The sequence below is a fragment of the Cyprinus carpio genome, chromosome B6, assembly GCF_018340385.1.
Source record: "Cyprinus carpio isolate SPL01 chromosome B6, ASM1834038v1, whole genome shotgun sequence".
Classification (NCBI taxonomy): domain Eukaryota; kingdom Metazoa; phylum Chordata; class Actinopteri; order Cypriniformes; family Cyprinidae; genus Cyprinus; species Cyprinus carpio.
Window position 1 is genome coordinate 162,602 of NC_056602.1, and position 17,351 is coordinate 179,952.

General features: G+C 48.1%; 1 pseudogene; it reads right to left on the minus strand.

Moving 5' to 3' along the window:
- Positions 1 to 14,004: 14,004 nt before the first annotated feature.
- Positions 14,005 to 16,154, minus strand: LOC122137570 (annotated as a pseudogene).
- Between the last annotated feature and the right edge of the window lie 1,197 nt (positions 16,155 to 17,351).

A 17,351-nucleotide genomic window follows, 5' to 3' on the forward strand; every position in this document is an offset into this window, starting at 1 on the left:
AGCGCTAGAACATGTCTGCATGTCAGCATGTGTTAGTTGCTGGATCTCACGGGGAAAGGTAATTATGAATCTTAATGAGCGACTTTATAAAAACACATTAGTAGATTAACATTCAATTGAGTTAATAAAGTTTGTAATAATAGGTGAGCTTTCTACAGCTGTCTGCCCTACAGCAGTCTTAATGAGAAACAGGTTTTTTTTTGGGTTCATTATGCGATGTCATATGGTAGTATTTCACTTCTTTTGAAAGGGTGTTTACTGGCACTGCTTTTAGATCCGCTGACCACTTTAGAAGCAGTCTTTAGGGACAGCCAACAGATGTCCATTTCCTCTCAAGAAAGGAAAGAGTCATTATTACAGAGGAGCCCCTTACACCCCACACCGCCACGGTCGCCGACTCGCGCCACGTAAAGCATGAGCCAGCTCACGTAATTGAGGGGATACGTCTACACACAAAATGACACCCACACGCACGACTATCATTACACTGTCATTACAAACCAGTAAAAGATCCATTAGCCTTCAGAACCACACTTTCAAGATATTCTGGATGTGAAAACAGGCGGGCTTGTGACTGTCCAATAGGAGTGCCGAAATACAATAACAGTGTCAAGGGTTCCAGGAAAGCATGATACCGCACCACCCCAGACGTCCCAGAATACCTCATACTGTATCAGTGATTTCAAACCGTTGAAGTTCATGAACTCGACGGAAACACTTATGTACACAAAGGAAAACAAAAATAAGACTTTATTCCAAACAATTCCTCTTACTCTGTCTGTTCTCTCCACAATCAGCGTAGCGCCATTTTGGCAAAAATCTGAGATGTGACCACAGGCAGCGTTACGCTCTTCTGGTGTCAGCCGCGCACACAAGGATACGTTTTTTAGTGTATTTACGCTTTGGTTTTGAACAAGCAAACAGCGCATCGGCGCAGCGACACAAGAGAGCTGACTGTTATTTATTTTGGGCAGTCGTATGGGGACAGTCTCAAGCCTACCTGTTTTCATCCAAAGTGCTTCTAGATTGGGTTTCTGAAGACCACAAAGCGTTTCTGGGTGTGGAACGACGACAGGATTGGAATGGATAACCTTTTCGTTGTGATGATGTAGTATCCCTTTAAGAAAATGGATGAGCATCCGTACTGATGAAAGGGAAAGCTGTCTGGTCAATACTCTGACAACAAAAGTCATTTCATCAGGGTGCTTGATATGCCGAAACTACAACGGTTTTGCTGTCGGACATGTTCAGAGATCGACCCACTCTTCACCCTGCTTTAGCATACAGGAAGCGGAGCGGGCTTCGCTGCCCATGGGATGTCACACGGCAAACTGTCCAATTTACTGTGGATCAAACACAGCCCAGTCTGTACTGTATCCTTAACGTCACAAAACTTTCACAATCTGATTGTAGAATGTTATTTATAATGAGAAGCATGGCAGAGTCGACCAGGTGTGATTCTGTGGGAATCATTTAATGGTGTAGCGTTCCGTTAAACACGTGACTCGAAACCAACAATATTAGGGTTATGGAGTCCAACTCTATAACATTAGGACACAACTTCCCCGTAAAGGGCTGGGAATGCTTCTGTTTGGTTTTTATGTGTACTGTTTCTCTCCGCTCCACTTATAATGTTATCAAGATGATTACATTTTCCCCCCCAAATAAACATCAATAATTTAGAAAGTAATAGGTTAATCTTTCTGTCCTGTTTTGACACCCATCATCCAGAAACGCTGTTTGAGTAGACGGTGGGGGATCGTAGACCCGGGGAAGTACACGCCCACTGATGTGATGGCCTAAAACTGTAGTTTGAATGACAGTCTACGATTCTGCTTTAAAAGAAGCCCAGTGAACAAAGGGACTGAGTTTCTTAGAAGTGTCTCTGGAGCGTCCATTAATAATAAAGGTCATCAACTCTTTCGTAAGCGTTTGTTTTTGATCAGAAGGAAGGGGATTCCAGCGCACAGGGTCTTGCTGTCTTCAGAGCATCTTTATCGTTTGGTTTAATGCTTAGGACCTGCGTCAGCATCTATTGTAAAACCCTACATGCGCAAATCATCCCTGTGGGGGGGATAAACTGGCCGCACTGTAAACTCCCGTGGGCGGGGCCTAAAACCGACAGTGATTTAGAAGCAGGCGTTGATGTTCTTGCGGAGGCGGAGCTATTACACAACTATATACCTCAATAGAGCGAGAACACAAGCTGATGCTTTACAGACTGCGCGGGCAATTATAAGTTGTATTAGGACTAAAGCAAGGCTCACACACTGCGATTTTTAAAAGTCCTTTCGGATTGTACTTGCCCCGACTGTCACGAAACATGATGATCATGTCACCACCGTGGGATCATCAGTTGTCATTAAGGTAAGGAGTGCGTAACGACAGTCAGGACGCGTTAAAAAAAGGTGCGCGCAAGGAAGAAAGGTGTCTAACTTTATCCAACCCATACATCGTTCCATTTGACTGCGAGCGGTTGTAATGTGGACTGTCATTAAAAAAGTTACTGAATGTCTGCAATACAGCTTATTTAAGAAGAAAAGTGTAAGCAGCGCTTGCAAAACCTCATGAAAAAACAGGCAGCCCGAGCAGTGTTTATGCAGAGCAAAGGGCAACGTATTATATGAATTCGGGAAGTGGGAGGACCGGAGCGCCGGAGTAAAGGCTATGCGGTTAGAAGATCATCTCTAGCATGTAAGTCTGATCACGGCTTGTCTTGGAATACGAAAGACAGTTAGTTCGTAGGAGGGTCCACACTGCAGGGACCGGTACGCCAAATCTTCTGACCAATGCTAGAAGTTTGATTGCAACGGCCATTAATATGCTGGCAAAAATCCAAAGACTAAAGGATGTTAGCCTCAGGAGTATAGGGAATCGTGTTAGGATTTTCAAAAAGTGTCTTCTGCAGCGTACCAAATCATGGCCAAAATAGTTGTTGTGTGGCGGGGATCTTACCAGGAACGTTTAGAGTTCTAATACTTACAGGCATGGTTTTATAGGGTCCTGGACCCCTTTACACTTAACCTGCACCAAAATCCCCAGTGGTGGCAACCACCAATCAAGAACGTCCCAATGCGTCTCTGGTCTAATCTTCTACTGTATCAAGCGGCGTGGAGGTTGAGTACGAGACGGACTCGAGGGCTCGCTTCGTTAACTATACGGGTTAATTCTTCAATCTTAACTGGAAAGCCGATGAAAAACAACGGGCTACTCCCGTGCCGTGTGTTCAGGTGTGCACGGACAAGTACTTTCACGGAGTGGAGGCAGGCGGAGAGCAGTCAGGAATAAACTTCGTGGTGGTGGTAAAGGCGGCTGGACGCGCTCAGGGATCTCGGTTTCCCGCAGACGACCGAACAGCCAAGTAGCAAATCTTTTAAGGAGTAAGAACGGTCCGCTTCACCATCGTACACGCGAGGCTCTTCTCCTGACCCGGGTTTCTCTCTCAGGGTACATCACGCGCAGGGGGAACAAGCTGGAGGTGCCAAGACCAAAGTGCCAACACACCGTCACCAACGCCGTGTCGGAGATTTGTTTCGAGGGCATCAGATACAAGAAGGAACGAGGTACTTCTCGACGTGACGAGTCATAAAACGTGGCTGTGTGAGTGACGCTCCTTGAGCAGATGTTCTCATGGAGTGTGGTGTGTGTGGATGTGTGTGTTTTTTTGGATGTGGTGGGAGAGGGAGAGAGAGGGTGAGTGTGTGATGTGTGTGTGTGGGAGGTGTGGGATTGTGGGGTGAGGTGGGGTGTGGGTGTGCTGGTGGTTAGGTGTGTCATAGTGTGCTGACGAGGTGTTGTCGTGTATGTGGGACGTGGTGTGGTGTGTGAGTGTGTGCTGACGGGGTGTGTGGTGTGCTGACCGAGGTGTGTGTGGGAGTGTTAGGGTGCTGTACGAGGTGTGTGTGTGTGTTTGGGTGTGTGCGAGGTGTGTGTTGGGTGTGTGTAGTGGTGTGTGTGTGTTTGGCTGAGAGTGGGGGTGGTGGGTGACCAGCTGTGTCTGTGGGTGTGCGCTGAAGAGGTGTGTGGTGTGTGGGGACGAGTTGGGTATGGGTGTGGGTGTGGGGTGACGGGGTGTGTTAGAGTGGGGGGGTGGTGAGTGAGGTGCTGACGAGGGGTGGGCATGTTGTGTGTCAGGTATCTGATGGTGAGTGAGTGTTGGGGGATTGGGAGGTGTTTGTGTTGGGGAGGGGGGTGTGTCTGTGGGGTGACTGGTGGTGTGTGGGTGTGTGTGTGTGGATGCGATGGCGAGGTGTGTGGTGGTGTGTGGTGGCTGACGAGTGTGTGTGTGTGTGTGCTGACGAGGTGTTGTGTGGTGTGGTGTGTGTGTGTGATGACGAGGTGTGGTGTGTGGGTGTGCTGACGAGGTGTGTGTGTGTGTGTGTGTGTGTGTGGGTTGCTGACAGACGTGGTGTGCGTGTGTGGATGTGTGGGTGTGGGTGTGTGCACGCTGACGAGGTGTGTGTGGTGTGTGTGTGTGTGACGGGTGTGTGTGTGTTGTGTGTGTGTGTGTGACGAGTGTGTATGGTGTGTGTGTGTGCTGACGAGGTGGTGTGTGTGTGTGCTGACAGAGGTGTGTGTGGTGTAGGTGTGTGGGTGTGTGGACGAGGTGTGCGGGTGTGAGTGGTGGGTGTGGGTGTGTGTGTGCTGCGGACGAGGTGGTGTGTGTGTGTGCTGTGTGTAGTGCGCTGACGAGGTGTGTGTGTGTGTGTTGTGTGTGTGTGTGTGACGAGGCTGTGTGTGTGTGTGTGTGTGTGTGCTGACGAGGTGCTTGGTGTGTGTGGTGTGTGTGTGTGTGGTGTGTGTGTGTGTGTGTGTGTGTTGTGGTGCAGGGTGAACGCTAAACGGCCGTGTGATGAGCAGTGATATAGTGGCAGCATCAAGCTCAAGAAGTGCTCTCAGGGAGCCGGAGCTTCCGGCTGGGCATGCAAACGACCGATGCTGGTCGCCCTCACCGGCCGTAAGAACCGACGATCTCACGACGGTGTGCGTGATGAACTGGATGAACAGGAAATCAGTCATACTAAAGTGTGTGTGGTGGTGTGTGTGTGCGTGCGCAGGAGACAAAGGTGAAGACCGTGACTATGGAGGACGGTGAAACGTTCTAATTCAGTGTGGTTTTTGTCTGGACGCGGTTAGAAGAGCGATCAGAAACCATCTCCTTAATGCAGCCGGACGGAGAGTCTGAGCTCATGTCGTACCGGCATCAACACACACGTAAGCGCCGCTAACAGCTTGTGTATCGACAAAACACGTCTGTTAATGAAAAACCAGGACACACGCAGACTGAATGGTATGGCCTGAACGGCTTCCTGAAGTTCAATACCTTTTTATTTTCTAGTAACTTTCTATTTCCTGTAGAAGGGTAACGCTAGGAATTGGGCCCTGACTGCGTTTGCTGTGGGGCCCCTCTGGGACCTGTTCAGTGTGGTCTCTTTTTCTGCTCCGGGAGTAAATTGCCTGTAATCATAGCAACAGGATGACAACAGTAACGATGAAGACTTTGGATGGCATCTATAATTATAAATTTTTAAGCCTGTGCATTGCAGTTTTGAAGGACCTTGCTGCTGCTTTCTTCCTCTGAGATTATTTTTGAAAAATTATTTTTAAAAGTGTCCCTTTGTAGACCGTGTATTTAAGTACTCGAGTAATATTTAGGAACTACATGTACTTACTGTAATAGTTAGGGTTTGGTTTAGGGTTACTTGCATGTAAGTATGGCATAATTACTTCTTATTATAACAGTAAGTACACATAACTTGTGTAACAAGAACACCTTAAAAATAAATGTGTACAGATTTTATTAAAAAACCAGTTTTATCGTCCTCTGTGGACACACCGTTAATCTGTATTTTTCATGAAGTGAGAGTTAGATTGATGGTAAAGGGAATAGCCATCGTGCTTGTGCCTTCTCAGTGACGTTACAGGGCTAGTCTTTTTTCTAGGGTGTTTCATCCCTTTTTTTTTGGCCGCCGTGTGCTTTCATCTGGGCGATTATTAAATAGACACGGGTACCAAGATTCTTTCATTCCTGATAGACACGTGAAGCAGGACGACAGGGTGCGGGAGAGAGGGGGTAGGGATCGGGAAAAGGTCCTCAAGCATGGGATTTGAACTTCGGGAAGCCCGTTAACACAACAGCGCTATATGCTAGCGCACGTTGCGCCTTGGGAGGCTTTATGACGGCGACAGGACAGCTTAGTCTGTGACTGCGCTCTCTGTTTACAGCACACATCATGACCGGAACGGTGTAATGAAACAAGTGTGTTACGGTGTGATGACGAGGTTGTTGAGTGTTTTGGATCTTGGGCGGAAGCAGTCACGGTCAGCTTGATGTGTGTATAGTGTGTCGGTAGTGTGTATATCCCCTCTGTAACCACACAATCTCTGGTCTGCAGGTCAAGGCCGCTCCATTTGGATCGAGTCTGTATTGAGAAGTCTTCTCTCACAGTCGGGTGGAGATCAGGGTGAAGGTTTGTGAGCACTTAGACTTTAGTCCACACTGACGTCTAACCCATAAAGAGTTAGTCATATTTTCAGCATTTGTTCAGTAGGTGTGTAGACTGATCATGATCCAGTATCTCTCTCTCTCTCTCTGCATTTCAGGCTAAAGGGCAGTTTAAAAAGCAGTACGTGGGCCAATAATGTGCGAGATCCGTGTGCCGGTGCCAATAAAAATTGTTTTTTTTGGCGAGCGATGCGGGACTCTCCCAAGTTCAAGACCCAGCAACAGGTCACGCTAAATACGTTCCTGAGAAGAAACCGGGTGGTGTGTGTAGCATTAAATGCTTCCCAGTAAGAAAAGCGATTACAGATGTGCCTTAGAGAAAAGCATCAAGTCCTGAGATGATCTGTTTTATGAGACCGTTGTCATGTATGTATTTGTGAGTTTTTTTGGTTGAATCTGAGCTCTGGGTGTCGTGCACAGGGTGGAAACAGGAGCTTCTGATGCGCGGCTTTCACCCCCCCCCCCCCCCCAACTTTCTTGGGGTCTGCCGAGTGTCGAGAATCACGAGAGGAGGGAAGGCCTCCGATCTGCCGTCAAGTTTGAGATCCCGTATTTTCACCGTGTCCGGCATACAGGTGGACTTTACGAGTGTGTTCCCATTCACCGGTCGCCTCTGTTTACAATCAATTTGTCAGCCCTGTTTAATGTTCTGGATCTCAGCAGGGATAGTTTCACCCAGAAGCGTGAGATTCTGTCATGAAGTACTCTTCCTCATGGCGATCCAAACCTGGTAAGAGCTTCGTCCAGTCTTCAGAAGCACGAAATGAAGCATATGGTTCTGCTGAACTCCGAGAGCTCTCGATGATCTTCACAGACACACAGGAATCGAACACCGGTCAATGCTCAAATAAACAGCAAGGACCGTCGATAACAATAATCATCGTTACATCAGAAAGTGCAACAAGTAATCTTTCGAAGGCTACTTTTAGTGTGCAATGAAACACCAAAATAATGACTGTAAATTCAAGCAACGTTTGTTTCTGTGTGCCGCCACCACCCGACTTATACGTGGTGGTATGCTCTTAATGTGTGCTAAAGGCGTATCCTGTGACTTGCTATTGTTCACGTGCGTGGTGATACTTCCCTAAAGTGGCGCGCTGCAGGTGGGGACGGCGGAGGAGCGTGATTGTGGAATTGTTGTTATTTTGGTTTTTCATTGATCACAACAAAAAGTAGATTCGTAAAATTACTGTTTGAACTTCTAGTATTTCACACATGAATTATTTTCTTATCGATGGTCATTGTGTCTTCTGTAGCCTTGACACTGTTCGGATTCATTGCTGTATCTGAAGTGTCAGAGAGCTCCTCGGGAGTTTCATCAGAAATATCTTTCAGTTTGGGTTATTCTGAAGATTGAACGAAGCTCTTAAGGGGTTTGGATTCGACATGAGGGAGAGTACTTAATGACAGAATCCTCTTCATTTCTTTGGCGGAACTATCCCTTTAAGACATGGAGGGGGAAAGTATGATGAGATCTGAAAACCTCTGAGGTGTGATTTTATTGGAAGGTGCGGTCACATGAAGATCATGTGAGAAGAGCGGCTATCGGCCGCTGCCAGTGGGTCCCGCTACATCAACACAGAGCCGTGTGGGGGTGAGCTTCAGCTTCTTATTCAAGCAAGGAAACTGTGTCCAAACTTGCATGTGCGTCCCTCAGATGTCCTCGTCCTATAGAAATTAGACTTTTATATTTTATTGCGAGATGGTCATAACAAAAAAAATTGTCTTCCTCAGTGTTGTTTAATTACCATGAATTTATACGTACTCTGACTTGCGGTACTGGAAGCTCCTGACAGGCAAGACAGACCGCCTTGTGTGTTGTGAACCTAGACATACTAAAACACCAGATACTAGCAAACACTTCGGTTCGATTATCGCCCAGAAGCCAGAGCGAGCTTTTATTCACCAAGTCTGTTTTGTACATACGACAAACAACACACACTCCACCACTCACACGCACACACACACTCAACAACTCACACCACACACACACACACATTCACACACACACACACACACACACACACACCGAGGACTTGAACCTGCTTATGGTGAATGAGTTATAACACTGTAAGAGATGAATATATCACGATATATAAGAAATACATAAAAGAAATAAAATAAGCACTATCATCATGTGTTTCTATTAGCCATGTAATGTTTCAGATGACCCACTGCTGGACCAAACACTTAATGAGCCCCGACTGTAGAACAGTTCTGATGGACGACGTTTATTAAATGTTTTTGTCTGTATTAGGTGGTTTTCTACCCTAGCAGAATTTCAATTAGAGAAAAATGAAATGTTACATCTTTGAACGGGTTGAATGTAAACACACTCAGCATTTACATTTTCTAAGTGCTCTTTTGCACTCAAATCATGGAATTACACTGGTTGTCATCATTTCTGCGTTTATTTTGCAATAAACTGACTATAATTTGTCCTGAAGTTCTGATATATATCTAAATATGGTTATTATCAAGAGACGCCGTCTTAGGCACCGAAGCCCCGCTCTTTTACACACTCTCTCTCTCTCTCTCTACTCCTCTCTCCCTCCTCTCTCTCTCCCCTCTCTCCCGTCTCCTCTTCTCTCCGCTCTCTCTCTTCCGGGAGTCATGTGAATGAACGTAACATTTACAAATTAAACCTTCTCAAATCGCCCGCCCTCTGCGCTCATACTTTCTCATTGGTCGCTGGCGCTGTTTGCCACGGTGAGACCCTTGTGTGGGTGTAGGCAAACAGCCTCTCGGCACTCCTCCCTTTTGACCAATTATTGGCAATCCGCGGTCGGCGTGTGTGAGCGATGACCATGGCTTTGACGCGCTGCTCGGTGGTGCGGCGATGTTGTCCGGTCCCAATGTTCCAGCGATGTTGAACGGCGCCCAGCTCAGCGCCGTTTTAATTTGGGATTGTATTTTGAACGGATACTGAGAGTGAACAGAATAAACAGCCAACGCTCGCCTCATCCGCGGACTGTCGGACGCACAGAGACAGCTGGTAAGTTTAACATGCTGTTTACGTGCTCGAAGCTGCTGAATCGGTTCGCGTTGGCACGGGAAGTGTGTTCCTCGGGTCCGATCTGCTCAGAATAGTATGGTTGTGGACGGGTGCGGAAGCGCGGAAGAGCGCTCGGCGCGGGCGGCGGATCCTGGTCGGCGCGGGGGAATGTGGACGCCGGCGCGGCGGAATTGCCTGCGGATTCACCGGACCATCCAACCGGAAACGCTCAACGACGTTCTGGAAAAACACGCACTGCAGGGCCAGACGCTCTGCTATCACGTTATATATCAATAGATGTACGAGATTCTCACTAGCGCCTGTTTGTTTCGTGCTTTCCACTGCCTGGCCGCCGAGATGAAGTCACGACGACCTGTCACGCACTCCCTGCGTGCTGTGAGTGGGATCACGATTAACGTCACGCGCTGTTCGTTGCTGGGAGTGTTACTTTGTAAATGTTGATAAGCTTACACGATTACCTATGTTAACCCTATTCTACATATGTAATAAGTAATGTAGCTAGTAAAGTGTTTTTCCTACATTACGTGATTGGTTGGATGTGTGTTATCCAGGTTTAAGCCTCGGACGCACGAAACTCCGCCCTGATTAAACTGTCATCCCTCACCGAACCCGTATCTTCACCTTAGTCAAGATTAGACCACCAGAACCCGGGGCAGGTTTCTCCACCATTTACCTGCTTGCATCTCTGAAACACATCGCGATTTGGAAAAAAAAAAAACTTGGTTAAATTCAAAAATAAAGCATATACTTAAACCCAACTATGGAAATCAGACCTGTATCGAATAGGCATTTGTCCTAAACGCCTGACACCTGTCGATGTCTCCTATGTTAGAGCGCAGTTACTGCCAAATGGGATAAGAAATCAATTATATCTGTAGGTCGTTGAAAATATTCAGAATCGACCCCCCCCCTGACCCCCCCCCCCCCCCTTTTGTGATATGTTTAATTTCTTCCATAAGGTAACTGTAATTTACTTACCACATGTATTTCTAAGTAAACAGATTACAGTTAGATCTGTGTTGTGATTTAAACGAGTGTCCGCTGTGGCTATGAAGAGTGTTTTTGTGCTGTCAGGTGATGATGATGGGCTCTGCCCCTGGTGATGGCCCAGTTTGCGGCATGGACCACGGCGCTGACCCCACAACGGCCAGGACCGATGCGGCAGTGACCACCTTGCGCAACACGTTTCAGGGCACGCACCGGTATTCCTGGACCGGCGCTGAGGGTTCTGGTGGAAACCACACGGCGCCTTCGTCAAACTGTCACATGGATACCACAAGCTGAGCCCCGCCCTGTCCCCCCACAGTCCAATCCGCGAGGGCCACGTGGACGTGGTGGAGTAACCTGGCCATCCGCTCTTCGGACCTGGGGCCATACGCGGTGGGGAACCGGCCGCGGGGCTCGACGCTCCTGGACGTTGGCTCGGGACAACTCGCTTGCTCGCCGGAGATGGTTGAAGCTTTTGGAGCGCCTGATGCCAGCCCGTCCATCTGGTAGAACTGCAATAAAGCGGTCTTCGACTCGGCGCTTCATTAGCGGTGCTGTATTTATATTAATATGGTTTGATTGTGTCTGGATAAGTTGGGTAGTTTGAACTCACAATATTAGCCGGAATATATGTAGCGACCTGTTTTGCACAGAGCAGCCCCCCCCCGACAGCGGAATCTCCTCGAGAGGGGTTCGCCGGGCACACGTGTAAATAACCCTTTCTTTTGGTATTTTACAAACATTTTATGTGCAGAAACGTGAACGTGTGAACAGGTTTATTCTTGTGAAATTATTTCTTGCAATCTGCGCACTGAGGAAGTCGTCTTTGGCGCGTAAAGTTTTCTCGGGATTAACGTTCTGTAATAACAATTGTTTTGACTTTATTTGACTTATTTATTTAAGAATCGTAAATTAAAACGTTTGTGTTTACCGTGGTCTTTCAGATGTTATTTATTAAGATGTTTAAATAAAACTGAAAAAAAATCATTTTGTCTGATTTAACGTGCAGCAGCAGCAGCTGCTCACTTATTTTTCCAACCGATGGTCTATCCCTTAAAAACTATGAACAAATAAAACACATACTTAAGAACAACATAAATAAACACATTAGGTAATGTTAAACTTCTTTTATATTCGAACACAAACATCTTTCACAATGATGTGACTGCTCTGGTCGGTGCTGAGAACAAACAATGATGTCTAATGATAAATCTGACACTGATGTGAGATCAAGGTGACCACCACAGGCGGCTCGTTTCAGCCACAGTGAATGTGTGCGGGCCTGTACAAGGAGCAACATTGTGCTGTCACAGCAACAACCCACGACGCACCCCCCGTTTAACCAACGGCCTGTTGAGTAGGACGGCAGACACATGGGGGGGTTTGTTTGCGCTGCCGCAATTCAGGCCAGACCCTCAGGAAGTCCCGCTACATTCAGCGGAGCTCCTACAGCGATCCGCCTAAGCCCAGTTCCATGTTAATGGATGAATGCCACTGCGAAGTCTGACATCCTCTGACAGTGTTGACTCGGATCAGTTTAAGCAGAGGGAGTCACAGAGGCTTGCAGTTACATTCTGCTGGTTAGATATAATAACTTACATTTATTACTAGAAAATATCGTCAATGGATGTGCATCTTCTAAAAAATATGTTTCTTTGCACACAACATTCCAGGTGCATCAAACTTCATTCGTATTTTTAGGCTCAGATTGATTATGCTGCTATCACAGGCTCAGATCATCTCACTAGTGAAGGCTGTGTGTGTGTTGTGGTGTGGGTGTGTGTGTGTGTGTTCTTGTCATCAGCCAATCAGTGTTGTTATGAAATAATTTCCCTGCAGCTCAAGATCAGTGGTTCCACGATGACAGTTTACGCGGTCATTGGTGGTTGGACCGGAACTTGAACCTCCATGGAGCCAAAGTTCGTCTAATTGTGTGCTTCACCGAAGAATGAAAACGAATGCCAACAGGTATAAAGGTTAAAGCCACACACACACACCCTGGTAGTAAGCTTTCCGCAACTTCGCTCAGACACACCCACCATTCAGAAAAACAACAACATCAGAAGCTTCAGTTGTGTAAAAGGAAGCTGCATTTCTTCAAGAGCGTCGGTGTTCCTGCTGTTATGAAGAGTTACTTAGCGGTTGCTTGCTGTTAGAAACAGTCCGAGTGAATTTACTTAGATAACCATCGGGAGCTATTCAAGCACAATAACTGAGAAGATCAAACCTAAGAAACCAAGAAAAGGAGTTCAGCTGAAGGGAACATGCGGGAAGAACATCTGTCGCTCTGGGAGCCAAATTTTTTCGGTTATCAGGTGTGTTAGGTAGTGGCGGCTCGACGTCGCGCAGTCTTCAGGTCTGGAAGCGTTGCTCCCATCAGTTTTTCTCACAGTGGGGATTTTTAAAAACGTCTAAAACTACCAGCTACGAGGTGAATCACCACATTACCAAACACTTCATTGACAATAATAAGCAAGAAAGACAAGACTCTGTATTTAATGACTTTAATGAGGGAAAGAACTACTATCCCATGAAACAATTGCGAATGACAATCGAATTACTAAAAAACTATAACACAACTATTGATTTAAAAAATTTTTATGTTGCATATATAAACAACACATATAATGATGTACTACTGCACAATAAGGAGCACTTTGCTTGCCGTGGTTCACTAGATTGATCGAATTCTTTGCAGAATCATGAATCAAAGTTTTTCTGTTCCTAACCAGGAAGTGCACTGATAAACACTATTACTAAAAAAAAATCTGTTAAAATATTAAGTGCAGTGCGTGTTCAGACGGAGATCGAGTCGATCAAGTCTGGCCGTGTGACAGTTCACGGCAATAAACATTCAGATGCTGTGAATGAGATCGCTCCGCTGGTCAGTCAGGGTTTTGCCGTCCCACAGCACAAAATCCCCCATGCAACATGGAGAAATTATTTTTAAATACATTCCCATCGTCCATTATTCACTATTAACCCTTTTTTTCCGCACAAGTAAAAACAACCTTCAAGCGAGCGTAAAAAAACTTTTCTATGAATTCATGGATTTTTTATAAGAATTTTGGCGCTGCCAGGTACGCGTTTACTTGATGCGATGCTTCAATCTGGTGCATTAACGGGGTTGAATTCAAGTATAGCTAATGTCAGCACATAAATCAAAGCACACTCTCGTTTAGAAAACACAACAAAAAGAAGTCTGACTGGCAGCGCCCAGTGCCTGTTGTGATTATCTGTGCTTCATCTTGTCGCTTCTCATGTCTGGGAGGCAGGAGGTCCATCCAGACCGGTTCCGCCACGCATCACAGCGGCCAGCTCCGATGTAGAGACAGGCGTGGCGAAGCTCCCCGCAGGCAGGAGACCTCCAGTGGCGGTGCTGGTGCCCCCGTCACAAGCTCCAGTCCGGACCAGCTGGAGCTAGATTCCTCAATCTGGGCGGGAGAGCCAGCTAGGAGATGCTGTTTTTGATTCCCCAGCCGGCATCTTCAGCCTCTTACAGGAGCAGAACAGCCTCGGAGAGACTCTCCAGAGAGTTAAAGAAGTCCCGCCAGAGGAACTGCAGGCACTGGAGGATGCCGATCTCCCGCTGGGCAGAGACGCCAGCTGGTTGTGGGAAAGGTCCGGTGGCGGAGTTTGGGTGCAGGAACAGAGGCGCGGCGGAAGGACTGCGGATCTTGTTCCAGCTGAGGTCCAAAGGTCTCCAGCGCGCAGGAGCTGGCTGATGTGCTCGGGGATGTAGAGTAGATGTCGTTTTGCCCGAGCTTGAGGACGGGTCAGGCGGGCGAGCAGTGCTGCAGACTCAAGACCTCTTCCACGGTGGTGAGCCGGTTTCTCTCGAAGGTCCAGCTCCTGCAGGAGGGACAGGCTGAAGACGGGCGCTGGGGATCCGGCCCAGACCGCAGCCCTTCGTGCCAGCTCCCTCAGCGCTCAGGTTCACTGCCAGCTTTTTCTTTTTTCATTCCTGCTTTTGTAGACCTGGAGCATGGTCCCCTCGCTGTTAAACGCTCAGGTCGCGGGAGCATGCCCGGAAACATCCAATACCAACACTGGGCGGAATCATTTGGCTCAGCCTGCAGCGTGAAGGTCAAGCACGCCGCAGGTTCTTCAGCTCACGTAAAGAGTCAATCGCCGGTCCGAGGGAGAGCTTCATGCTCCAAAGCGCCGCTCAGGTGAAGCTCCTCCCAGGTTCCCCCAGGTGTACATCCACCGCTGCACCTGCTCCGGGCCCTCGAAGCCCAATCGCAGAAACCTGTCAGGTTCTCCACGCAGATGACCTGAGGGCCGCCAAGCTGGAGCTTGGCCGGACTGGGGATCAACACGCCTCCTGGGAAGGCTGGAAGTTGTGATATGGTTCCGGGGACCGTACACGCTCCTGATTCAGTTCCAGCTTGGAGCCACTCGACCGGGTCGGGAAAGCTCAAAGACAGTGTCCGGTAACCCTGGGAGCAGGAACAGGGGGGAGCTCGCCTCTCGGAAAGGGCGGTATGCTTACAGACGAGCCGGGAGTTTATCGTACCGCCCACTCATAGTTTGAGGCTGAGCTGCCTTAAGCGTAGACATTTCGCTGACCTCTCCGAGAGGAATACGCGCGAAGCGTTTGGAGTACCGGGCGCCGTACTGATCACTGAGTTGCAGGGAGAAACGCAAAGTCATTTTTAACATCCGGGATGTTCGCTTATTATATTATTCCGGCTCTCCAAAGGCATCACCTCAAATGGAATCCTCTTTCAGCGGTCGGTGAAACAGCCAATAAAGCTTAATAAAACGCACAGCAGTCCGTGACAACCGCCGACTAAGCATATGTAAAAGCAGTAGGCTAATTTGGAGAACAGATGTGTTCTTTTATTTTAGTACTACAGGAAAAAAGAAAAAACGCCCTGAACCCTCGCCAGATCTGGAGGCACACGAAAGCACATCACCACGATCTGGATGTTGTCACCAGAGCAATACTGTAAACGGGTGATGAGAGCTAACTTGAAGACCATTCATCACCCGGGGTTCTGCAGCACGCATACGAAGTAAAGCAGATCCGCCTTCCTCCACGTGTGTCCTAAACTTCCGGACTTTCTCTAACAGGGCCTTGGCCTAACTCGCCTTCTTTCTCTGCCAAGAGCCGCGCCGCCGTAATCCTTCGCCTCGGCTGCAGTTCTGCCGGATTTCGGTTTGCTGCCGAGCTGGACTTTATGGAAGATCGGATCAGAGACCACCATGTCGGCCGTTGTTGTCTGCGGCTGATTTGGTCATTAGTTGGTTCTTCCTCCACACGCACCATCCTCTCCTCTCGCCGCTCTTCTGTTTCAGACTTCGGCTCTGATGGCTCTCGTGGTCCAGGAGAGTCGAAGCACTTCCCCAGTAGTGATCACAAACAGCTCGATCTTAGACGACGTTCCTGGGAACTTGAACCAGAAGCTGGCTGCCCACCATGAAGATCAGGCTGTGGATGACCCTAGTAGGGCCATACTTTTCCGCCGGACCAGTGCATACGGCTTTGTCCCCTTGTTCTTCACGGCAGACAGTGTTGAAGAACCGTGACGTGGTGGTATCCGGCCGTTCTTGTTGGTCGGCCGGAACACGCGTCTCACGTACCCGTCTGCCCTGGCACCCGAGATCTGTTTGTGGTGATGCGAACTCCCCATCAAACATGATCCTGCGTTGCCTCCTCACTGCCGTATTCGGTCTTCCGTCGGCGAGATCCGTGAATCGGTTCGGCAGTCACGTCATTAAAGTATATTCTTGGGTCTTGGGTCAGCTTGAGGAGATGATGTGAGATTTGGGTAAGGCATCAGTTTTTCGATTGACACACGAAAGTCCTCACAATCACACCGAATGAACATTTACCACGTGCAACATCTGCAGTCTTCAAATATAAGACGGTAGACTGTGTCTGATGGGATATCACGAGGCCACGACGCTGCGGTCTGGATGGGAAATCACACCGCAGAGACACGTTAAGCTAATCAGCTAAAGCTCCTTCCTAATTACCTTCTCTTTCTTCCTGAGCAGACGTTCATACGGAGAACAGAATGACCAAACCACAGCCAGCGCACACACAATATGATGTACTCTTTCTAAGCAACAGTTCACATTTGAAAATGAAATATTCTCACCCTCATGTCGATACCGGAACCTGTTTAATGGTGTATTGCACGCAGCGATTTCAGGAAGCTGGAGCCTAGGTGATGACCACTGGACTATGGAAAAAGAAACTAAAGATAATTATCTGACGCTGATCACTCATCATTTAGAGAATCACGTGCGTTTCTACAGGGCTCAACGAGTAAAGTGGTGACGTCAACATGGTTGCGTGACATTGGTTTCTGGGCGTATTGTGTATACTTGATGATACTTCGTGCTGTGTTGTTTGTGGAGTCGTGTTTCAAACCACAGCTCAACGGCTCCTCGGTCAGAGCCGGTGGTATCCCTCTTTGCATTTCTGCCTCTGAGGGAAACGTGGAGGACAACAATCCCTTGAGAGGAAAAATGATACATCGCAGGTACAGCATGGTATGGGTTTTCCACCGTTTGGACCCTGGTGCACAGCCTTTTTATTTTCATGACCTACTAATGTGCTCCGGCCACTGGGTATCGGAAGGCGTGGTAGGTCTGATGTACGGGTCACTTGAGGTACGCCCCACCTGAAGCGTGCGCAGCCGAACACACGCCCGATCATCAGCCCATGGGTTGACGCACGCCCGATAACTCATGACACGGCGACCTTCCCATCCACGGCTTCATGATCCCGGGACACTGGTGGGTGTCTGCTCGGGGACGTGACGATGCCGGAATCCCATTGTCACATGGATCTATGCCTCCACCACCTTGGCCGGATCAACATTTTAC